The sequence below is a fragment of the Myotis daubentonii genome, chromosome 5 (assembly GCF_963259705.1).
Source record: "Myotis daubentonii chromosome 5, mMyoDau2.1, whole genome shotgun sequence".
Classification (NCBI taxonomy): Eukaryota; Metazoa; Chordata; class Mammalia; order Chiroptera; family Vespertilionidae; genus Myotis; species Myotis daubentonii.
In genome coordinates this window covers 17,920,769-17,946,136 of record NC_081844.1, presented here as the reverse complement: position 1 = coordinate 17,946,136, position 25,368 = coordinate 17,920,769, and the positions used below count along the sequence as shown (strand labels likewise).

At 52.8% G+C, this 25,368-nt stretch overlaps 1 protein-coding gene across 2 annotated transcripts in view; it reads right to left on the bottom strand.

The window, feature by feature from the left end:
• LZTS1 (leucine zipper tumor suppressor 1) overlaps positions 1–24,745 on the bottom strand; it is a 53,466-nt gene extending 28,721 nt beyond the window's left edge. The window contains exon 1 of one of the 2 annotated variants that reach the window (XM_059696053.1): positions 24,536–24,745. The gene's annotated coding sequence lies outside the window, so the exon portion shown is untranslated. Of the gene's footprint in view, positions 1–22,023; positions 22,238–24,535 lie in introns of those variants that run through there. The other variant, XM_059696052.1, reaches the window with a different exon arrangement.
• Positions 24,746–25,368: the final 623 nt, after the last annotated feature.

Below are 25,368 nucleotides of genomic sequence, written 5' to 3'. Positions count from 1 at the left end.
AGGCGTGTAGAAACAGCCCCATTGACTGCGAGCTGCTGGGGCTGTCTCGTTGAGCACAGCGCCTGGCACATAGTTGGAACTTGAGAAATGTTCATCGAGCAAATGAACGAGCAGACTTCCCGCCTTGGGTCTCTTCTCGCTCAAATCGAGCTTCCACGTGGCAACACTACAAGTCGCCTTTCTGAAGCACAGACCGGGCGTCAGGTTGACATCCTTTTCAGCCTCTCCCCTTTGGAATAAGTGTCCTAACTTCCTTCCTCAGGCACCTGTGCGCCCAGGGCATTCATGACTCTACGTGACCTGGGCCCCAACCCCTCTTTCCAGTTCTGTTCCACCTTTTACCCTCCAAGACCACTCTGTATATAATAGCACCCGCCCAGCCTTGCTCAGGTCAACCTACAATCTCTTTCACAACTTCCCGTGGCCCCAGCTTTCAGCTTGTGATAAGCCACTCTTCAGAGTCCCACTCAAATACCGCTTCCTCCAGGAAGCCCTCCTGCATCTCCCCCTGCCTCTTTATCAGTCATTTCACACTAGGGGGCCTGACTCCAGCCTCTCTCTTAAATTGCTGGTTCTTTACCTATCACCCTGCACTCATAATTGGGCTTCTTGAAGACTAACAGTTTTATTTGTCCCCACAGACTCAGCTCAATGATTCGTAAAGGAAGGAGGGAGAGAAGCCAGAGAGGCTTAAAGAGGTTGGAAGAAGAAACGTTAATGGGGTGGCGCTAGGAAAATAAAGAATGGCAGACACCTAACCCTTTGCCTCAGAAATTGCTGTAATTGGCACAGATTGCCTTTTCCTGATTTAGCTTCCATCCCAAGAAGCAGAACTGCTACTGAAAGAGGGGGGATGAGGGAGCCTCATTCCCCCACCCGCACCAAGTTCCACCAGAGAAAAGCCCAGACCGGGTGTCCCTCCTTCCTCAGGTCTTCCCTTAGCCCTGATCTGAGGGTGCTCCTTCCTTCCCCTTTCATCTGCCCAGGAACAGGGCTGATGGGGGGCTTTCTCTCCGCAGCCCTGCTGTGTCTGGAGTGACAGTCCCCTCTCATTTTCTGGATGTGGACACTGTCCGGGCTGGCACCCTTCCTTGGGAGTCCAATTGTCATTCAGGCCCCATGAAAGGCCCCTTACAACTCGCTCATTCACTGCACCGCATTGTTCCTGTCCATTCACTGGCATTCACGGGGATAATTCCTCCTGTGCCACGTGCATGGAGGCGCGTGCACATGCGTTCAGACCCGTGTTCCGTTAGCCGTGGGGACACTTGAAATAAAGGGTAGCGCTGCCTGGATGCACTCGCCCTCCCCCTCCGACAGCTGGGGCAGCCACTGCGCTGTGTTATTTCAAGAAGCAGCCGGAGAACTGGGGGCCTCCCCACAGCTCCCTTCTCTAAACACCGGCAGCTACATCACTCCAGACCGGCGCTGCTCTCCCTCCCCAGTGCCAGTTAGTTCTGAGGTCCAGCCTCTGCCTTCCTCTCAGCCTGTGGTCGGCAAACCGCGGCTCGCGAGCCACATGCGGCTCTTTGGCCCCTTGACTGTGGCTCTTCCACAAAATACTATGTGCGGGTGCGCACGTACAGTGCGATTGAAACTTCGTGACCCGTGCACAGAAGTCGGTATTTTGTGGAAGAGCCGGTATTTTGTGGAAGAGCCACAGTCAAGGGGCCAAAGAGCCGCATGTGGTCCAAAGGTCTCCACAAGCAGGCTCTCAAGGACCTTCCGGGCTCATCTGCTGCCTCCTCCCTCCACAGAGCCCCACCCCACCATCCAGGGCTTTGCTTATGTCGTCTTGGAATCACTGCGGAGGGGCCAGGCGGGCGCAACGGCAGAACGCTTGTTCTGTCTCAGCAGCTCAGAGGAATCACTCTTTCAACATTTTTTAAGGTAATGGTTAACAAGACGGCTGTTAGGGCCACGAAGAAGTCATCAGAGGAAGCAGGGCAAATGTCAGACCAAGAAGGAGACAGAGGCGAGAGTGAGTGGTCTATTCTATCTGCCAAACCAGAGCCCTGCTTCCCGCCCCCCCCCCCCCGCCCCCCCAGGCCTGGCCTCAGAGCCAGGCTCATTCTCCCAGATGTCAGAATCCCAATTCTCCCCTGAGCACCGAGGCCTAGAGGCTCCCAAGACCTGCTCTAGTCCCGCCCTCCCGTAGGGAGACATCCCTGATCCCCACCGGGACCCACATGCCTTCTGATGCCCGTGGGCTTCTGGGTAATACCCTCAACTGGCACTTACCGGGCCCCTCCATGTGCACGTATTGTAACCACTAGGTGAGAGCCCAAATTTCTGGAGGGAAGAGGTGGAGCTCACACCCCGTAAGCTCACAGGCTTCTGGTCGGCGGGTGCAGATGCCTGTCTGCTTGCAGAGTGAGAAAAACCTGTCCTCTCCCCGGACAGGTGGGACTTTGTGGGCAGTTGCTCTTGAACGGGGCATTTTGTAACCAAAGGAGTATGGGCTTTTGGGTCAGACAGATGTGGACAGCACGCAGTTTGGCTGCTGCCCAGCCGTACGATCTTGGGGAAGCTGCTTAGCTCTGAACTCCGGTGTCTCTGTGTGCATTTGTAAATTGCAATTGGGTTTGCAGCCTTGGCATATTACAAGTTGGGCTAGAGCAGGGGTGGGCAAACTTTTTGACTCGAGGGCCACAATGGGTTCTTAAACTGGACCGGAGGGCCGGAACAAAAGCATGGATGGAGTGTTTGTGTGAACTAATATAAATTCAAAGTAAACATCATTACATAAAAGGGTACGGTCTTTTTTTTTTTTTAGTTTTATTCATTTCAAACGGGCCGGATCCGGCCCGCGGGCCGTAGTTTGCACACGGCTGGGCTAGATCATTCCATGTTGTAAGGGGCTGTCCTGTGTATTTAGGAAGTTTAGCAGCATCCCTGGCCTCTATCTATCAGATGCCAACTATACCTCCTCTCCACCCCTCTCCCGCCCAGTTGTGACAAAAATGTCTTAGACACTGCAAATGGTCCCTGGAGACAAAGTCCTTCTCAGCCGGAAAGCACTAATACGTACGCCCTGGGGTTGTTCTAAAGATTAGACAATGTGATCGTACGCGTAAAGTGCCTGACACATAGAGTAGGTGCTCCATGAAGGTTAGTCCCATTTGGTATTTTAAGTAAAATCTGGCAGTTTGCCTTCCATCCTCACCTGCCAGGCCGTGTCCCTGGGCCTGGGAAGTGGGTGGAGTGGGACAGCTCTGGGGAAGAGCTCAGTGGAAGGTGTCTGAGCCCAACCATCTCTCCAGTGGCTTCGCTGGTCTCGGGGGAGACGGCTCGGGGAGGCTCAGCTGTGTCTCAGGAGTGTCTCATGGGAAAGAGGTGGCGTAGCTGGAGGCCCAGAAAGGTGTCCACCGAAAGCCTTTCCCAAGCAGGCAGCCTGGTTCTGCTTCACTCCCCTCTCCCCACCTGGCCGCTCTGGGGAGACAGACGGCTCTTTCTTGACGAGGGACTGCAGCTCACATAGAGTAGCAGTTTGTCCCAGCAAGGACAGTGTGAGGAAGACACTGCTGAGAAGCTGGCTTGGCTGGGGCGCAGGAGGGAAGGGCCCAGGACACCGGCTGAAACTGCAGGCCTCAGAGGACGACTGTCCGCCCGCCTAGCCCTCGGCACATCTGGCCTTCGAAGCTGCCTCTTCTTGCCTGCCCAGCTCCAGGCCTCGCCACTAGGGCAGGAAGACAGAGGAAGGGAGAGGTCTCTGGGGGCTGTACTTCCTTTGTTCCATGGACATCTTCCAAGTCCAGAAGAGAATTGTATGAGAGTCAAAACAAACCCAATACGGGAATCTCAGTGTTGCCCAAGCTATAGCCACCCTGCCTCCTCTGGTTGGTTTCTTCAAACCAATGGTTCTCAACCTGTGGGTCGTGACCCCTTTGGGGGTTGAACGACCCTTTCACAGGGGTCACCTAAGACCATAGGAAAACACATATATAATTATATATTGTTTTTGTGATTAATCACTATGCTTTAATTATGTTCAATTTGTAACAATGAAATTGGGGGTCATCACAACATGAGGAACTGTATTAAAGGGTTGCAGCATTAGGAAGGTTGAGAACCACTGCTTTAAACGGTGGAGTAGAAATGACAATGGACTAGGGCAGTGATGGCGAACCTATGACAACGCGTGTCAGAGGTGACACGTGAACTCATTTTTTGGGGTTGATATTTCTTTGTTAAATGGCATTTAAATATGTAAAATAAATATCAAAAATATAAGTCTTTGTTTTACTATGGTTGCAAATATCAAAAAATTTCTATATGTGACCCGGCACCAGAGTTAAGTTAGGATTTTTCAAAATGCTGACACGCCGAGCTCAAAAGGTTCGCCATCACTGGACTAGGGGCTTGAACTTTCTCCTCTGACCAGTGACTAGTTGTGTGGTCCTGAGTGAGTCATTCTCTCCTGCGCTCCCTTCATCATCTCTCTGGGGAGGCGTCAGGACTGCTCTCTCAGATACAGACACTCTGAGAGGCTCTGGTGAGATCAACAACCAAACACACTTTGAGAAGAGAGAAAGGATTGTTGGTGTCCGCTTGCCACGGCCAAGTTCAGCCTCATGCTGAGGGAGCGCAGGGCACAGCAGAGCCATTTAAAAGGGAGTCACCGGATGAAAGGACTGAGCTAACAGGACAAGCGCAAGCCAAGGCGGGTCACCTCTGGGAGGCTGGAGGGAGCGGCCCTCCGAAGGTTCATGAGTTCAGTGTGTAACAGGAGCGGGAGCCAGCCCACGGCCCTGGAAGAGGGGTTCCAGTGGAGCAGATGCAGGACTGTTTATTGTTTTGGGTTTAGATTTAACCATGAGATTAACTGCCTGATCTGTGACTCCTCCTCTGCGCTGCTCCCTCCTCCCTCTCTGAGGGTCTGCATCATCCCAGGCCCACCCTGTGGCCACAGCCTTCAGGATGGCCTGCTGCCGCCCATTCTGCACGAAGGTCTTCTAAACACGGATTTCAACACTCTCATCGCTTATCTTCCTTGATAACCTTTTCTGCTCCCATGGCCGAGCTCATCAAGACCAATGCCACCATCTGCTCCTGTTAGACAACCTCTCCATGAAGTGGTGAAACCTACCTTACCACTTCCTTCCTTGTGGAGAGACTTTGGCCGGCCTTTTCACGCTGGGCCCTTTCCTCATCTCTGGAAATGACCTTGCATGTGACCTCATGTGCAGTGAGGATCGATGACAGAGTGGATGCACCACCATTACGATCCACTCAGGTCTCTTCCACCTTTCTCAAGCCCATCCAAGATGGTTTTCTCCTGTAGTTTCTCTCCATAGGGATTCTCCCTCCTTCAACTGGCCAGGCAAGTCCTGCCCTCCAGGGCTCACTGACCTTCTCATCCCGATGACCCCCTTCATTAAGTGCACCTTTGGTACTGAGTCCCTGTCCTGCCTCAGTTCTTTTGCACACAGAGAGGAGTTAGTGAGCCCCTCACAATATGCCTGGGGTTTATCCATGACCTCATTTAATCCTTGCAATAAATGTAGCAGTCTGGATTCAAGGTCTGTATACAAAAAACAGTTGCACTTCTATATACTAGCACCAAATTAAAAAATAAATTAAAAACGTGCCAGTTAGAAAATGTATATGCCTGGGAACAACTAACATTGTACATGATCTCTACACTGAAAACTATAAATACTGTTATGATAAATTAAAGGGAATCTAAGCAGAGGCAGACATATGTCAGGTTCATGGATTCGGAAAACTTAATATTCTAACGACGTTCATGCTCTCCTTATCGATCTATGGGGTCAATACAGCCCCAATCACAATGCCAGCACTTATACAGGGTGTCCCCCCAAAATGTATTCACACACTTTGAATAATTATAAAGGTAATGTTTATTAAAATACACTTCATTTTCAAAATTGACCTATCAGCTGTTAAAGTATGTTCACAGTTTTGGGGGGACACCCTGTATAATAAAATGCAAAGGGACAGGAATAACCAAGACCATCTTGAAAAGAACAAAGCTGGAGGGTGCATGTTACCAGATTTCAAGACTCTGAAGTGAGAGCAATGAAGACAATGTCGGGTTGACAAACAGCTGGAGAAATTGACCACGGGACAGAATAGAGTCCAGAAACAGTCCTGCCACTTGATTTATGACAAAGGGGACAGTGCAGAGCAGTGGGAAAGTAAAGTTACATTTATTAATTGCTGCTGGTTGGCTGGTACCCATTTATAAAAGAAGTGAATTTTGACTCCTACTTCACCCTACACACAAATAGTTCCAGGTGACTTGTAGATAGAAACATGAAAGGTAACATACTAAAGCTTCTAGAGGGTAACATAGAAGAACAACTTCTTGGCCTGTGGATAGACAAACATTTCTTAACCAGGACATCCAAAACATTAACCACACAGGAAAAAATATTGACAAATTAAGAATCTCTCTTCCTCAGAGGGCACCACTAAAATTAAATGGCATAACAGAGTGGAAGGAGGTGTTTCTCAGACACATATCTGACAAAGAACTCCCATCCGAATACCAAAAAGAGCTCATGTAAAACTCTAATGAAAAGGCAGAAACCAAATTAAAAATGAACAAGAGAATTTAAGTAGGCACTTCATAAAACAGAATATGCAAAAGGCAAAAAATGTATAGACAGGCATTCATCAGGATGATGCAAATTAAAACCACGATTACTAGTAAATACCACTGCACAACCATTACCGTGGGTGAACGAAAAAGCCCCATGACATCAAGTTTTGGAGAGGACGTGACGCAAGCGGGGCTGTCTCACAGCGCTGGGGGCAGGGCAGGCGCCCTCGACCTCACTGAGAGGGAGGGGCTGGCAGATGCACACCTCATGCCCCAGCCGTTGCCCTTCGAGGTGTGCACCCAGGAGACATGTTCCCGCATTTACTAAAACGTTTACCAAAAGACCCAGCAGCATTATGTGTAAGAGTCCCCACCCGGAACACCTGGAACCCTCAATCCCCATTGGAATTGACAAGTGTCCCCAGTGGAATATTTGTGCAGTAGCACGTTACGGAGCTAGAGAATGCCAGAACTACGGTTGCACTCAAACACAGGACCAGCCTCCCCAAGGATGCATACCTGAGAGTCTCTTAAGAAGATGTTTACAGAGAGGTAAGCGTTGGTGCCAGGGGGAAGGGTGGACATAATCCAAAGAGGAGCAGAGGGGCTCCTGGATATCGGTATGTTCTATCTTCTGCCTCGGGTTTTATTTATGTGAGAACTGTGAAAAGTCATCTGACTGTCCATCCACGATTTGTGGATATTTCTGTATGTATATTATACTTTAATAAAAATGTCACTTAAACAAATTTCTACAAGGTGGTTTATTTCTTTCCTCCCCATTTACCAGTGAGGAGACTGGGGTCAGAGAGAACAAGGAACTGGTCCCAGGCCACCTGGGTTATGAGAGGTGGAGGAGGATTCAAACCCACCTGACTGGGGGGGGGGGGGGGACGACGGACAGTGCTGCTCTCTCCCTCAGTTGCTCAGCTCCTCACAGGGGCTTTGCACCCTCAGTCAGGAACCCTGACCTTCCTGCTTTGTGCACCCATTGCTGTCAGCACAGGGTTGCACACTACAGCCCAACAGATGCTCGGAGCTATGGACTGAATGTTTCTATCCCCCCAAATTCACACGTTGAAGGCCTAACCCCAAGGTGGTATTTGGAGGTGGAGCCTTTGGGGGGGGGTGATGAGGTCAGATGGGGTCACAAGGATGGAGCCCCTTGACGGGATTAGTGCCCTTATAAGTAAGAAGAGGAAGAGACCAGGACCCTCTTTCTCCACCAGGAGGACACAGCAGGAAGGTGGCCATCTGCAAACCAGGAAGTGGGCTCTCAGCAGATGCCAAATCTGCCAGCACCTTGACCTGAGACCTCCCAGCCCCAGCACTGTGAGGAATGAATGGTTACTGTTTCCGTCACCCACTGTGGTATTTTGTTATAGCAGCCTGAGCTGACAGAGACACAGGAGAGGAAGGCTGGAAGCTAAATTTATAAACTCACCCACCTGCCCCTTTCCTCTCCCTCACTCCCTCCCTTTCTCTCCTGGCTCTAAGAAGTGTTCCTGAGCTTGCCAGGCTCTTGACTCCGCCTCCTAACTTGGCAGAAAGGTGTCACCTTTAGGACGGGGCTGGCAGGTGGCTTCAGCAGTGCTCCCAGACCTGGGGTCTCCTTCACTCAGCTGCTCCTCGTGAGACCCTCCCGGGCACAGGGCTCTGACAGCAGTGTCTGCTCAGCTCTCACCCCTCCTGCTCCCAGGGCTTAGTCCTGGCTCCTCCAGCTCCCTCAGCCTCGCAGCTCTTTTCTCCAAGAAAAGGAGGGTGGGGGTGAAGCATGTTGGCAGATCGCTGAGCAGGGCTTCCTTCCCGCTGCCTCCCCCCTCCCTCCCCCGCACAGCTGGGGATCCTTAAGTCTCTGTCTCCCTGGAGAACCAGGACCTGGAAGCTGTCGGGAGCCTCCTCTGGAAAAGCTGATCACCAGCCCCCCACGGCTCAGGAATGGGGGCGCTGCTGCCCAGGAAAGGCCACGGGAGCTGCCCTCCCCTCCCAGCTCCTCTGCCAGAGGAGGATGTCCAAGCAGGACCAGAGGCCGGTGATACCAAGAGGGGGAAGAGCTTCCTCTTCAGCTCCCAGAGCTGTTTCCTTAGGTTTGGACTAATCACCATGCACGCATGATCTGGTGCAAGCTGCACCCCAAAGCACCCGAGAGGGAGGCACTACTGTGATCCCCACCTGACAGACCCACAGATGAGGCCTCAGGTTTTATACTGGCAAGTAAGTGCAGGGCCTGGCTTTGCCCCTGCGTTGCGGTGAGTCGCTACTCTGGTTCTTTATCTCCAGCAGTAGACTCACCCCTGGCCCCTATCCACCCACCTCCCCGCAGGCCTGCGGCTCCTCCAGACCTCACCCTAACTCTGCCCTGTAGCCCAGCCCCTGCTTCATCACTCCCTGTGCTGTGGGTTCACCCTAGTCCTTGGCCCCGCTGCAGCCTCTCCACACTTCTGCTGCCTTCTGCAGACTGGAGCTGACGGCAGTGCCCGCCTCACAGGGCTTCTGTACATATGGAGTGACATTTTAATTGTAAAGGCACCAGGATATAAGCAAGAGCTTAACCAATGGCAGCTGGGTTTTGTTGCTATTTTTAAACATATGGGACTTGGTGACTCAAGACACCGCTGGGCTCTAAGGGCTAGGCTCAAACTCCTGATCTATTTATTTTTCTCCAACTCTGCAGGTCCCTGGTCTCCACCATTTTTCTTTCGTCATCTAAAGAACTGGGGACATTTCCATTTGGGGCATTTAGAGATTAGATTTTTTAAAAGGTGAGTAATCACTTATCAATTGTTTATAAGAATTGCTCTTAAAAGTACTCACTGATCTGACAGGTGGATAGTAACACCTCTCAGGCCCCCTGGTGTCCCTGGGCCCCACACAGAGCCCTCCAGGCAGGACTCTGGACTCTCAAGGAGGGGAGCAGACAGTCAGCAGCTCGCTGTGCAGGGGGAGCAGTCCCAGCCTCTGGCCTTGGTGAACAGAGGGTAGAGGCGAGGTGTGTTCAGCGGTAGCATCTCCTGCTCTGCAGTGCTCGGTGCTCCAGCCACAGGCGGCTCACGGCAGGCAGCCCGGGCCTCCCAGAGGCATGTCAGTGCATCTCAGCCCTGCTGTCCTCCGGGCTGCAGCGCTGTCTCTGGCCTCCACTCCCAGCCCACAAGTCCACCACTACCTCCTTGAGGAAAATGAAACTTCACCTGTGGGGGTCCTTTCACCCGAGTCCAGGGATGGGCAAGGAGGGGACAGGGGCCTGGGCAGAAAGAGTGACCGGCAGGCAGCCAGGGCTGGTTTGCCCTGAGCGAGGCTTAGTCTTGCATGGGCTGGTGCACACTGAACACCCCTGGTTTCCTTGCAAAAGAAACCGTCATCGTCACCAACCGCTCTTAGAAGCCAGACTGCCTTCTGCCGGCGCCCTTCTGTGACTCAATGTGGAAACATATTTGCCTGCAAAGGCTGAGCTCCTATAAGGCCTTCTAGTCCTCAGGGAAGTGGGGTCCCCTGCCACTGCGCCCCTGCAGACGGCCGTCCCGGCTGCCTCAGAAGCGCTGTGCAGCCAGCACGGGTCTGGGGGAGGCAGGGAGGCAGCACCACCGTGATGAGACCAGATCTGCAACTGGCTGCTCCCAGAAGTCCCCGCGCCTCCCTGTCCCTGTCCCGGCTGGTTGCTGGGGTTCCGGTGATGGAGCACAGTCCTCCGCTGCGGGTGGAAAGTGTGCGGGAGGGTTTGTGCTGCCATGTCCTGGGCCATCTCTGAGGGACCTACGGGGCAGAGACATCTGTGTTTCCTTAACGAGTTCCGCGCCTCTGTCAGCTTCTCAGTCACAGAGCACAGGCAAGGGGTGGTTCATCGACTGTCCCAGGGACGGTGAGAGGGCAGTCAGTCCTTCGAACTCTGTTGGGAGGTGGGCAGGCGGATGCCCGATTTAGGGTGGGGGGCAGAGACGGCCCCACGCAAGTCCCAGGACTTCTCTGTTCCTGGGCAGCGCTTTGAGACCTTTTCAAACTCTCCTGGTCCCAGAATAGAGGCTCCTGCGGCTGGGCTGGCATCCCCTCCCCCTGAATGCCATGTGAGCCCCACGCTGGTAGAGGCACTGCCTTCTCCCCGGTAGATACCAACACGCTAGGACAGAGAAACCGCGGGACTCGTCAGGTCAGAAACCTAGCGGCTGTATGCTGTGTGCCCTGGAGGAAATCCCTTCAACTCTCTGGGCCTCACTATTAAAGTGAAGTTTCTTCTACTTAAAAAAAATAAGCATCCAGAGGGCGAGGAGAAGGCAGTGGAAGGTGCGTTCAATGGCCCCCTGCTTGTTTCGCGGGGAGGATCGGTGTCTGTGTCCCTGCTGGGGAATGTGTCAAACAGGGGCAGCTGCTCCTTGTCCACCAGGCCCCGCCACCCCAGGTAAGTGCGATAAATGACCTCATGTTCCAGCGCAGAATTCAACTTCAGTTGTCTGCACGCTCCTGTGGGATGCAGCCAAACCCTGGGCCCCCTCACATCTGTGCATCCCCCTCAACTGAATGCACAGAGAAGTTTCAGTTTACTTGTTTTTCTTTCTCCCCCTTCCGTGGTGCATAATCCAGAAAACAATCCAAATGGGAAAGACCTTGGCCTTAAAGCAAGAGGCAGGAGGAAGGAAGAAAGAGACACAGCATCTACCCCTTCCATCCAGCCCTTCGCCCTGGGGAGAAACCGTCCTCCAGGTGCTGGAGTGGAGCTGTGGGGTCCTCCCTGAGGCAGAGGGCACTCCCAGCTGAGCCCTGGCCTCTGGGCCTGCCTCCCACCTCCTTCTCTCCTTCCACACCTGGCACAAGCCAAAGTGAGCAAGATACACTTTCAGCACCGAGTCTCACCGAGGACATTCAATGTCTCCCTCGCTGATTCTGCCTCATATCACAAGTCAAAATTGAGTCAAATTGACAGAGTGGATGGAGACCCCCAGGGACAAGGTGGAGTGGTTCCCTCACATTGTTTTCAGCTACAATGCTCTCCCTTTGCAGAGGAAGCAGACAAGAAGGTAGTTGTCACAGAGAGTGCTGCCTGACTCCAAAGTTGTCCCTCCCTGACCCCCGGACATGTGTCTGGACCACAGGCTCATGAGCCTCTCAAATAGAGAACTTACTCCTATGCCTGGCTTCCTTCCCTTGGAGCTGATGGGAAGGGGCTGAGGTTAACACAAATGAAGCTCCTACTATGTTTCATGGGTCTTTACTCATATTGGCTCATGGAATTTTCATAAAAATTCCATATGGGACACAATGCATTTTACAGATGAGAAAAATGAGGCTCAGAGAGGCTAAGTGACCTGCCCAAGGCCACACAGCTAACAGTACGCATAGCTGGGATCCAAACACTGGTCTCTGATTCCTTCTGCTGTCCGCTCCCAAACTTGCCACACTTGTTTCATGGAATCTTAAAGCATGAAAAAGCCCATGCCTCACCTTTAGGACTTGCCTGCTCCCTCTGCCAGGGCTGTGGTTGCCATCCAGGTGAAGACGGACATGGCAGGGGCTGAGTTATTTCTGGAGGAAGGCGCTGTGTACAGGTGTCTTCACCAGAGGCTTCACAGGACACTGCCCTGGCGATGCCCTCCCTTGACTATGCAGGTAGTTAGCAAGCAAGAAGCAAGCCCTAGCTGGTTTGGCTCAGTGGATAGAGCATCAGCCTGTGGACTGAAGGGTCCCAGGTTCGATTCCGGTCAAGGGCACATGCCGGGTTGCGGGTTCAATCCCCAACAGGGGGCGGGCAGGAGGCAGCCAATCAATGATACTCTCTCATCATTGATGTTTCTATCTCTATTTCTCCCTCTCCTTTCCTCTCTGAAATCAATAAAAATATATATATAAAAAAAGAAAAAAAAAGAAAAAGCAAGCTCTTGGGCAGGTGCCAGGCTGAGGCGCCTTCCAGAAGAAGGTGGGGAATGGTGTTCTGAGAGCTTCATGGCTGTGGCAGGGGACACCCTGGCACCCTGTTCCCCTGAGAGGAATGGAGGTCCCTGCTTGACAAGACCTGCCTCCTGTCTGGGACTCTCTGCCCATGTGGCATCAACACCCTGGGCGGTTAGCACGGCTGATTGGCACCCACAACCTTTGTGTTTTGTTTGGATTTGGTTTAAAGAGCTCGGATGAGACAGAGGCAGAGAACAGGTTTCTCATTTCTGAAAGGTGCCAACTGGTAGCAACTGCAACTGATAGTAAGCTTCATTGTCACATCAGCTGGGAACTTCTCAGAACCAAGGAAAGGCAGAGGAACAGAGGAAAATAAAATGTCAAAGCATCCAGAGAGCAAGAAAGAAGACAAAAGAGAAAACGGAGGTCATGGGTCTCGGCTGTTCCTGACGTCCAGGCATCCCTGGGCCTGCTGGGGAGAAACCCAGAGACTGAGAGCACCCACTGTGGACGTGTTCTCGTGTGTCCCTGGGGCCCACCAGCCGAACACTCACGGCTGAGGGTCTGATTAACTCTCCTGGCCCTGCAGTCCTCGCTCCCCGTTACCAGTGGGCGACAGGAAAGAGCCCCGAGGTGGGAGCACAGCTCTGGTTCTGCCACGAGCCAGCCTTGGGACCCTGAGCAAGGCCCTCCAGTAGGGCCTCTGTGTCTTCAGCCGTAAAAAACAAGCAAAGAAAGAAAAGCCAGCTGTGATTGGTCCCGGGTCCAAAGCAAGGTGCTAGCCATGTCTCCTGATATAAGTCCTCCACACGGCACATTAACCCTGACCTTTGACCGTGGACTAGGAACTCCCCTCTCCCGGAGGCCTGGCTCCCCCACATTTCCAGGCTGCGTGACCTCTCTAGGAACATGAGCTATCAACGCGCAGACAGGGAGGACAGAGAGGCGTTCTAATAAATGATGTTGTTTCTAGAAAGTGTCCCCCCCTCAGCTCCATTCTATACGCCATTGCTACATGAGCCTGCTAAAACCAGCTCGGCTACGTGCCAGTCCTCTCCTATCATTGCCATGACTGCTGGTTTGGCTCAGTGGATAGGGCATCAGCCTGTGGACTGAAGGGTTCCGGGTTCGATTCCAGTTAAGGGCTCGTACCTCGGTTGCGGGCTCAATCCCTGGCCCTGGTTGGTGCGCATGCGGGAGGCAACCAATTGATGTGTCTCTCTCACATCGATGTTTCTCTCTCTCTTTCTCTCCCGCTCCTTTCCACTCTCTCTAAAAATTCATGGAAAAAATATCCTTGGGTGAGGATTAACCATAAATAAATAATTGAATACAAATTTTAAAAATTAAAAAAAAAATCACAGCCAGCCCACAGGGTCCTTCTCAAATTCTACATCTTGGTATAGTGATACATTTTAAGGTACCTGTCTCCTCCCCCAATTCCAGGTCAGCTATGCCTGGTGGAGGGGTCTCCTCCCAGGCCCTGGCAGAGTGCTTGACAGGGACATAGCATTCTATGACTTTGAAGGAATGGAACTAAAATAGAAAGAACTGTGTTCCTGGGTCCAGAACAACAATTCTTGGAAGTAAATAGGGAGGAAGAGACAACTTGGGGGAGGAGATTTTGCTAGGGGGGCGGGAGGAGGGGGTGGAAGGTGGCAGATAGACTGGGACTTAAAGATCCCTTCAACCCTGAGATAGTGTGTTTCTATGCAGAGTACCGGCCCTTTCTTCAACGCAGGCTCTTTAGTTTCCAGGTAAGTCTTGGACCCTGAACTTGGAGGCCCTGCTGTAGCTCTAGCATAGGAGTAACTCCATCCAAAATAGAAAGTTTCTAAGTGAACAGATGGCCCAGGCGCTGCTGGGGGGAGGGGGGGGGGGGCGGGGGTCTGGGGAAGCTGAAAGCCTGGCTTCCAGTCTTCCAGGTGGATGAGGAAATGTCGCGTCAGGAAAAGCCCCGCGTCCTGCCCCCGGGCGCCCCAAGCTGGTGCAGAGCCTTCAGGCAGGGGAGGCTGCAGGCCAGCCAGGGAGGAGGCAGGCAGCTGGAGGCCCTCCTGGTCCGGCAGCTCCCTTTCCAGGGCAGGTGGCGGCTGGGGGCTGCCTGGGGCTCGCTTTCCGGCACCTGCCTGCAGTGCGGTTTGTCTGCTGGCGCCACCGAGACGTGGGGGCTGGGGGAATTTGATCAGCACGGAGGGGGAGGCTGTCTCCCCAAGACGTGAGCCCAGTCTAATCCTTCCCTCCTCCTCCACCTGCACTGCAGAGATGCCCTTCCCCGAGGCGCAGAAGGGAGCCCAAGCAGCGGGGTCTGAAGGTTGCAGCCCATAAGGGAGGGTCCTGAGTGCTTCAAGTGCCTTCTGAAGCCCCTCCGCCCCGACCTCACCGCTGAGGTCCGGAGACACTCAGACAGTCTGCCTCTTAGCGACTGGCAGAAGGTCAAGAGCAGGGCTCACTCCCCAGACTTCTGACCCTTGACATTCGGAGTGTGGTTTCCCAGTGTCCCTGCCTCCCTAGCCGTGTAGCGGCTTTTGTTCTCAGTTTCCCCATTATCTTACTGGAGAAGAGGGTGGGAGGGAACAGGGGTGGGGGCCCACCGGGTTCCAGGCCGGCGTGGGTTGTAGCTGTGTTCCCCTTCCACCCTGTCCCTGGGAGACCAAACAAATCTTATCAGGGACTCGGCGAATCTCCTGTCAAGGTCACCCTGACCTTGCCCGACGATGTCTCTGCTGTCTGATGTGCGAGCCACTCCTGGTCACCTCCTGCCAGCCCCAGTGTGATGCTGGCTGAGCCATCCAGGAGCCGCACCGCACCGGAGCCTCTGCACCAGGACGCGGCGCTCTGAGTGTCCGCTTCCCTAGCGGGTCCGCTTTCTCTCCCTGCAACTTCCTCCCCAAGATGGGAGGCCAACCCTGAAGCTCCTGTCATTCCTGCTACTCTTGGCTGCCTCGGTCCCCAGATCTGGAGGCCCCTGGGCAGCACAGGGAGATCTGAAGTGGCTGGGTAGGAAGGACCACGGCAGGCTCTCCGCCATCAGTCCCATCCGTTTGGGGCCAAGCCCTGACTGTGTCCAGGGCCTGGTGCTGCGCACCTGAGGTATGACACTTGCTCGTTCAAGGGGTTTATAGTCTAGGCAGGGAGCAGGGGAGAGATGAGAAGTAATCACACATGGGCACAGATGCTCACTGGGCGTGACAGCACCTACTGCAGAACTTAAAGAACAGGGAGCCAAGGAGGGTGAGGTCTTTCTCTCCCCACAGCTGATGTCCTTTCCGCCCTCCAGACCACGCAGGTGCTGCCCCTCCGTAGTGTGTGTACCCCTCTCACCCTAGAACCCCAGCCGCTCCTCCTACTGAGCCCAGACCCACACACCCATGCTCACTGCCCCTTCCACCCTCCAACATTATTGGGGTCAGGGGAAAAGGTGCTGGGGCACCCAACCTTTGCTTCCCCGCCTCCTTCACTTTCTCTTAGCTCCTTCCCTCTCTCCTTTCCTTGCCTGCCTATACTCAATTCTCTCTCTTTTCAGCAGGAATATAATGTTCGGCTGCTTTACACCCACTCTCTGAACACTGCCAGTGAATAATGACTAAGGTGGTGGGTGGAAGTACAGCAAGTTGAGACCAATTTAGCAGTCCAGGGTGCCAGGAGGAGGCTGACTGAGCAGCAAATGGCTTTGCCACAGCAAGGAGAGTGCAGCTGCCCCGGAGTCAGCAGGCCAGCCAGCCTCCTGCACAGCCCTGGGGCCGGCAGGCACTGCCTCAGCCACCCACAGTCTGTGCCCAGGGTTGGAGCCATGCATGGGGCTGGGCTTGTCCTTAGGCATGATTGGATTTCCAGAGCTATACTCATCCCACCCCGATTTTAGCTCCGCTTCTGACCCCCTTGAGGGGCTGTTTCCTTGTCCATCCCCTGGGCTGGGAGTTTCACCTAGACCTTTCCCTCTGCTTCTGAAGGGTGCTTTGGTCTGGGGGCATCGGCAGCTCTAAAGGGCCGATGGCAGCCAGACGGACTGCTCTGGGCAGGGCAGAAATGGAGGTCCTGGGGCGTCAGGGAGGTGGGCTGCCGGAGTACACTTCACATCATGCCAAAGAGAGGCCAACCCAGATGTGACTGCGAGTGTGGGTACCACAGGAGAGCGTGTCTCAGAGGGAGAAATGACAAGACTGGATAAATGAATGAGTGTGTGTGTGAGAGTGTGTGTGTGTCTGCTGGCTGCCATCCTGAAAGCAGTCATCTTCTCCCACAGTGACTCACTGACATGGAAGCAAATCTATGGGTGATCTGGGTACAGTAGCTCTTTACTGCCTTTGTTCCAGGTCCTGGATATAACCCACATCATCTGTTCAAATACCAATTTGGCCTGTCACTTAGTAAGAAAAATCACCTTTCTGTTGGATTGATTAGAATAATCAATGAGCGCGCGCGCACACACACACACACACACACACACACACACACACACACACTGTTTGTCCTCTGTCTCTTCCATCTCCCTCCAAACCCACCGCACCCTTTTCCCCATCCATGCTCCACATGAATCTCTCCTAAATTTCTCCTTATTGGAGGCAGCCTTCATGTGCGATCACCTCCCAAGCCTGGTTTCCACACTCTGCTCACATTGCTGGGGGAGACTGCCAGCCCGTTTTACTTTGGAACTTAGTTAATGCCCATGGTGGGAACACCAACAAAGATGATGGAGTCAAGTTTGGTATTCCAATGAAATGTCATGAATTCAGATTCTGTGAAGGCAAAAGTGCTGTAATTTTAATGTGGAGGGAATGAAACCTTTCCAATTGACCAGCTATAAAGAAAGAACTGGTACGAGATAAAAGTTCATTTCTTAAAGTAAATCTCAAGTAGACATTCCATTATGCTAAATACTTCCTAGTTTATTGTTTATTGATCCAACATACATGCATGACAAGTGCTTAGGGAGAAGGGGGGCTTAGAAAAAGTGAAGGAAACTCTGATTCCCATCACACTTGTAATTATAATGATTACGAAAGTAACTGAGTTCTCATGATTTTAAAAATATACTTTTTGCCCAGCTGGCATGTGACCAAGAGGTCACAGTCTGATTCCCAGTCAGGGCACATGCCTGAATTGCGGGCTTGATCCCCAGTGTGGGGCACGCAGGAGGCAGCTGATTAATGATTCTCTCTCATCATTGATGTTTCTCTCTCTCTCTCCCTCTCCCTTCCTCTCTGAAATCAATAAAAATATATTTAAAAAATATTCCCCCCCCCCGAAGATTAAACATTTGTCAACAATGCAGGGAGCCTAAATCTGTCTAATTAGCGAGGCCTGATGATGGGGGGCCATAGCCCGGATTGGCAGCCAGGATGGCTGGGTTCCAATCCCAGCGTTCCACTTAAAATCTTGGATAAGCTCTTTCACCTCTGACGCGCTCACTCAGTTTTCTCATCTGTCACATTGTAGAAGAGCTCTTCCTACAGAGTCCTTAATAACAATGTCCCTTTTAAGGTGTAAAGTCCTGGACAGATCAAAGGGGCTATTAGAATCATTGCTGCAGGAAGCCCAGGAGTGGCATTCACCGTCTGGTGGAAGTCGATGTCTGGCAGGAAGCAGGAGAGTGAGAGAAGCAGGATGGAGATCGCAGACACAGAGGCAGCCGTGCCAAGGGCAGCTCGCCCGAAGCCCAACTCAACTGCTCGACTGCTACACATCCCCACGCACGGCTCTAAACTGTTGGAAGAGGACGCCCAGGCCAGTCTGCACACTCGTTTGGCTGCAGGCAGTTATAAGGTGAGCCCTCCCACCCTTCATTCCCAGCTCTGTCTGGGCAGGGTGACTGGCTGAGTGGGGGGGGGGGAGGTAACAGGGTGCCCTGAGGGCTCCCCCTGGAAGACAAAGCCCCGTCCCCTCAGCTCTCAGGTTGCATCCTGGAGCTGTGTGACCTGGCTGCTGTTACGTCTCCTCTCTCCTAATGTCTTGAGGGTCAGTCCACCACCTTCCTGTCATCTTTGAGCTCACCTTCCTCATGCTGAGCAGCTGCTGTGTTTAAAGTTAGTATAATCTAAGTGTCATTGATTCACGTGTGCTGCTCCCCCTTCCCAATTCTCATCACAAAATTTAATCTCAGACCATTATTTAGGCATTTTTTAAGATCGCCCATCAACCTGGCACCTTGCATGGATAAGACCTTTAACAAACAGTGAAATGCAGAGTTTTTCAAACTTGAGTCGTGATCTTTGAAAGGAAAACTGAAGTCCTCACAATCCCTGAGAAGGCATGGGGCAACCCTGATAGGAGAAATAATGGGGTGGTCCAAAGAGCATGGGAAGGGAGTCACCAGACTGTGACTGTGTGACCTTGGGCAAATCATGGCCAGATTACCTCCCCAAACATGGTAGCAATTCACACTCCCAGCAGCAGAGTCCGAGTGTCCAATTTAGATCAGTGGCTTTCGAACGCAGCAACACAAAGACCTATTCGAAAGGAAACTCAAAGACCAGCCGTGTAAATTGCCTGAAGATTCCCCAGGCCTTTGGACACTTCTTTGCTGGCAAAGTCCCAGAAACACCTCATCATCGCCCTGGAACCACTGCCCCCTGGGGTTCCAAGTCTAGATCACACAGAGCACCTCCCTTCATCATTGTACTTGTCGGTTGACTGGGCTGGAAATTGAGTGGATTGGCAGATAGAGTGGGTGGGTGGGGGCGAAGCTTTCCTTAGGCTCCCAAACTATTGGAGGCAGGAGCTGGGATGGAGAAGCCCTGACTAGGCAAAGCCTCTGAAGGAACTGGCCCAAAGCAGAGGCTGGAGTATCAGAGGCCATCCAGCCAGTGTGCCCCCTGCACAAATCTGCTATTGGGAAAAGTGCCCCCTGATAAGGGTCTCTCGCAGCTCTTTTCCCTCCCATCACTCCATTAAACAAGCACTGACTAAGGGCCTACGCAGAGTAGCCAGACACTGTACTTTGCGCTGGGAATTCATCACACAACCTCTGCCTCTAAGAATGTTGCTGACTCTTGAGGAGCCAGTGGGTACAGGTGGGATAGCCTGGAATGACGGCAGGAACTCAGGAAGGCCCGTGACCCAGACTTAAGGAAAGGAGAGGGGACGGTTTCTTGGAAGAGTTGATCCACATGGTCAAAACCACAAGTGCAAGCGGGAGCTAGCTAGGTGGCGGGACTGGGCAAGAACATTTTACAGGAAGAAACACGTATTTCTACGTTCAAAGGTAGCAGGACAAAGTGGAAGCGCCAGGGGCAGAGCTGAGTTCAAATCCTCGCTCCCTCCTCCATTTGCTATCTCCTCCTCTGATCATCACACATACCCTGCAGGGCTGCGCTGAGAATTAGATGAGATAATGTATAAAAAACAGCAGGCACAGTGCACGCAGTGGATGTTATTAGATGCCGTGAACTATTACCCATTATGCTCATCTCTAAGCTGCTTAATGACAGGTTTGCCATCATTACTTTACTCATCTTTGAAGCCTCACTGCCTGGCCCAGAGCCTTGCATTCTGTTGGCACCCAATGAATATTTATTAAGTGAATGTGGGATGCGTGTAAAAGTATATACATAAATTTGGGGAATGAGAAGGCCATATTTTACGGCTGAAGTCCATCTACCTCTTGGTCTATACAGGCAGATGCCCGGCTTCTCAAAACTGCCTGGCAAATGCCCCCCTGACCCATGCCCAATGCACAGGCTCTCCCAACACCCACACTGCATAGCAGCGCACCTTGACGGCAGCTACCCTGCCGCAGGTCTACTGAGGCACCCGCACAGACACACGTGCACACGCTGAACGGCTGAAACAGGTTCTACCTCGCGAAGCACACAGGCTGCCATACATGTTCAATAACAAACGTCCTCCCCCTTGTTCGCCCACACCTTCGAGAGACACCCTTCTCTCTCCACCTGAGTTTCTTCTCACAGCGAGTCCAGTGAGTCCCCCATCACATCCATCCAGCTGAGACCTGGTACTTGAACTCCCAGGTGCTAAGTCTAACTTTGCTCCCATTAGCTGTGGACCTCAGGGAAAGCCCTGCCCCGCTGGTGCCTCAGTTTCTCCACTGGTAAACACAGAGAGGTAACCATGCCTCATGCCCACCTGGTAGTTATGCTGTGAGGATAATGGAGATGACAAAGCAGATAACATCAGTGAGATGCAGAAAGCGCCTCAGAAGAAAGGCGCTGGATAAATAGAAGGTGCAGACACCACGCCTGGTTAGCGTATATGGCTCTGCCCACAGACTTGGCTCTTTTCCACCCTGGAGCACAGACACCCTTCCCCCTGCGAAGTTTGTCTCTAATACCCACTTTCACGTGCATGCACATACATTCTCCCAGCCCCTGCATTTCCCCCAGCATGCCCACAGCAAATTGTTTTTGAACTTAGAGGAAGCTCAGGTGACAAACACCCTTGCTCCCACAGACGGTTCTCAAGGGTCCCTCGAGAACTGCCAAGCAGACAGCTCATCTCTCCATCCGTGGCTGGGCTCCTCTGCTCCCACGATTATAATTAGGCTGCACTTCCAGCAGAGCAGGAGCCCCTTATCTGGTGCAGCTCCTGCCAAGAGCTCCCCAGAACTCAGAGCCTCCTCATTCATTTGCCAGCACCCAAGACCAGGGTGGATGGAATGAAGAGGAAGGATGTGGGGGCCTCAGCTGCTCAGGTCCCTACGCACTCCTTGTTCCTGGGAAAGGGAGGGCTCTGGAGCTAACAAGGCTGGGACACTCTCCTAAGGCTGACACACTCGTGGGCGAGCGGCACACTCATTTGCTCCACAGTTCAATCCTTCCCACTTGGAGCAGGAAAGAGAAAGATCACCTGGCTCTTGTTTCGGTGCCTTAAGCATGTGGAAGGGTGTGTGTGTGTGTGTGTAGGAGTGCGGAGAGTGGGGGGCTGGCTGCCTGTGGTGGGTGAGAGAAGTCAGTGAATGTGGTGTGTGTGTGTGTGTGTGTGTGTGTGTGTGTGTGTGTGTTGTGTGCATGTTCAGGACTGATCCTGGTGACTTGCAGTACCAGGGGGTCACTTACATCCTGGGGTCATCACCCCCCTCTCTATCTGCCTCATCCCCTCTGACATACTCCTCCAGGGAAATACTCCAAACCTCTAACTGCATCAGTGCCCCTGCCCCTGATGCGGACACAGCCCATCACCAAAGTTCAGAGGGCCAAGTTCAGGGGCCAGGCTGCAGCTGTCAAACCCTCTGTCTGGGGCCAGGGCCCCTCCAGCCTCACCATCACCTCTGGCTTCCTCATCTCGACACCAGTGTCACCCAACACTTATGTCTATCAGATTCGGGGCTGGGAGTAGATACACCCCGCCTGCGGGAGACAGAGATGAAGGCAGGAGGACAGACGTACCATTCTCTCCTCTGGGCTGGGACCAGCCAGCAGACCCACCCTGGCGGAGGCGAGACCCTGACAGTTACGCACAGAGACAAAGGCACCTAGACAGACCTGGCGCAGACAGACAAAGACCGACGGACGCGCGGACGCGCTGCACCCCTCGGTGAGCGCGGTGTCCCCGGAACCTGTGCGTCCTCCGTGGCAGCAGACCCTCATGGAAGGGAGCGAGACCCCGCGTTCACCGCTCCTTACCTGCCCCCGCGCCTCGGGCTGACTTGAGAATTATCTTTCAGGGCTTCTGCAGTTTGTTTTCGTCCCTCTTTCCTCAGCGGTGCGGGGTGGCTCTGGCTCCCGGGACGAGGCAGGCGGAGAAACTTCGGCCGCTCCTCCCGCGCGCTGCCCGCCACCCGCCCGCTCCTAGCGCGCCTGCCTCTGCTCGGTGTCCCGGAGCCGCGGGCGAGGAGGCGGGAGGGGCCGCAGGAGGGGCGGGGCGGGGCGAGACTGGCACTTCTCATTGGCCAGGCCTGGCATGGGCGGAGCCTAGGACGGAGCTGGGCGGGGCCGGAGCCGTGGCCGGCGCCGCTCATTGGCCGGGGCGGGGCAGAGTCGCGGCGGGCGGGGCGGGGCCGGTCATTGGTCGGAGCAGGGCGGGGCGGGACTAGCGCCGGCGCCGCTCATTGGCACAGGCGTAGCCCGCAGCCCCGCCCTCCTGCTCCGGGGCCTTTGTTTCAGGATGACAGCTGGGGCTGCTCGAGACCCCCAGGCTCCTGTGCGTCCGTGCGGGAGCGGGGTCCCGGGCCCCCATCTCCCCTCTCTCACTTCCAGCAACACCCGCCGAGCGGCCCTGCCTGCTCGGTCTTTCTCTCCTCCCTTTCTCCCAATGTTCCCATCTTGCTCTTCTCTCCTCCCTTTCTTTCATGACCTGCACCCGTTCTGACTCCAGGTTTCCTTTATGCATTCCTTCTCTTTCTCCTCTTCTCCGTATTTGCCATCTTCGTTATCACCCCTTCGTATTCACTAGCATCCCTTTACAAGGTTTCCTCACTCCAAGCCCCAAGTCCCGCCAAAAGGCTGTATTTCTAAGGTTCAGAGACTTGACCAGCAGCCTGGTGAGGGGCACTGCTTCCCCAGGCCAGGATTACAGACCGGAACCCAGAGCACTGGCGCTCTTACTCCCAAGACATTTCAAAGGCAAACTTTTTCAGTTCCCTCCCAGGGACTGCGTTTCAGGGAAAAGCTGAGGCCTGTTTCAAGTTTACAGCTATTAATTTCACCCAGTACCTTTCTAACACTATCATTTTCTTTACCACACTCACTTTCAACTTTTCGTAATTGAGCTAGGAGGAAAACCAAGCTTACAAGCTTCAGTTGGACAGTTAAACGGGGTGCCAGGTGTTGCATGAAGCTCTGGTTCTGAGGGTGCACTGGAGATAATCCTCTAAAAGCCAGGCCTGGCTGTGCCCAGGCAGCCTCAACCTTAGACAAAAGAGGTGTGTGTGTGTGTGTGTGTGTGTGTGTGTGTGTGTGTGTGTGTGTGAGAGAGAGAGAGAGAGAGAGAGAGAGAGAGAGAGAGAGAGAGAGAGAGAGAGATTTAGTAGCTGACCTCTGATTGTAAGTATAATGGAGGGAATGGAGGAAGACAGCCCTAAGGGAAGCAACACCCTTTTGTTTCTGCCACCCTTTGCTCAATACCCTGTAGGAGATCCTCACTAGATCTAGACCCTTCCTGGAGGCAGCATAGCCTGGGGTCTGAGAGCACAGACAGGTTCTGTCCCTTATCATCTGTGTGACCCCGAGCAGTGCTTTAACCTCCTTAGATCTGTTTTTTCATGTGTAACATGGGGGTGGCAATTCCCAGTATGTAAACTCCTGAGGGCGGAATCTATTCTCTTGTGTTCATGGCTGAGGGAGTTGGTCTTGTTTTGTTCATGGATGCATTCCCAACGCCTAGAACTTGCCTGGCATGTAGTAGGCACTCAATAAATATTTGTTAAAGAATGAATTCATAGTTTGTAGTTTGTTGTGAGGATTCAGTGGGAAACCTGGCATATGGTCAGTACTTACACATGGTAATTATTACAAGTAATACTACAGCTTCTCAGTGTCAACCCCAAAGGCTACTCAGCCTTCTTTGAACTTCACCTCTTCTCTCCTACCTTTGTCTGTACTTGTTCCTCCATTTGAAAAGCCTTTCTCTACCTGTCAAAATTTGAGACCCACCATGCACACCTTCTCTGATCATCCCAGGAAGAATGATGGGTCCTTTATCTAAAACCCCATGCCTCCTGCAGCCCATTCAGGGACATAGCATATGCATGCTTGCTTGCATGGTGGCTGGGACTGTAGGTCTGCCTCCCTACAGTGAGCCGTCCTTAGTCAGGGACTGGACTCTATACCTAGCTCCAGAGACAAATGCGGTACCTTCCAGGTGGCAGTGTCTCAGGAATATTTGCAGAATGGGTCAGTATTGACCAAACACCCCAGATCCTTAAGTAAAGGGTAGAATCTTGGAAGGTAGAGTAAGGGATCAGGGGGGCTCCAGACTTCAGTCAAACTCATTTTAGTGTCTTCAGATGTGGAATTCTATGGAAGAGGCAAAAGGCTTCTGGGGGCCTGCTGCTCCTGGTTTGGACCCCACCAATGACTACTTCAATGCTGTTGGAAAAGCCATGTTCCTGGCTAGGCCTCAGTTTCTGCCCCCGCCTCCCCCTCTCTCCCAATGTTCCCATTTTACTCTTCTCCCCTCCCTCTTTCCTTTTATTACCTGCGCTCCATTCTGACTCCAGGTTTCCTTTATCCATTCCTTCTCTTTCTCCTCTTCTCTGTATTTGCCATCTTCTTTATCCATATTTCTTCCCCCTCCCCTCTCCCTTCTACTCTCTCTAAAAATCGAAGGAAAAAATACCCTAACTTTAGCTGAGGATTTAAAAAAAGGAAGAAACATCCTGTGCAAGGGATGTTTCAGAGATAAATAAGGTGCGTTGACATGGAGGTGGAAGTAAGGAAGTGAAATGGACAGAGGAGAGCTGTGATGGTATACTGTGTGTGTGTGTGTGTGTGTGTGTGTGTGTGTGTGTTCATAAAAGCCTCAGGAATGTGGTCTCCAGGAGCACAAAGCCATAATTAGCTCCCTGATTCAGCTGTTTGGTATGGTAATGCAATGGCTGGGTGTGTCTGCCCCTAAAACCCCTGGTGAGATTCTCAGTGTGGCTCCTCTTCCTTCCTTTGTCTCCTGAAGAAGTGCTGCTGTCCCTGGGCCCTGGGTATCCCCTTTGGACATCTGCATCACTCAGGCTCGCCCTTGTCTGAGCTGAGTCTAGAAAGCTGGGTTATAAAGCATGTTCTTATAAAAAAGTCTTCATCTACTCATCACCTAAGATCAAGTAGTTTACTGTCCTGGCTTCTCATTCTGTTCTTCATCTCTGGAATCTAGGATTGGCCATACAGGACAGGTCCATGGACCAGCAGCTTGTCTGGCTTAGAAACCTCCCTGCCTTTCTAATGGACTTATCACCGTTCAAATAATTGTATGCCTTCTTGTTCACCTTCAACTCTTCTGCAAATTTCTCATTCAAGACCACTTGCTTCTTATTCAAC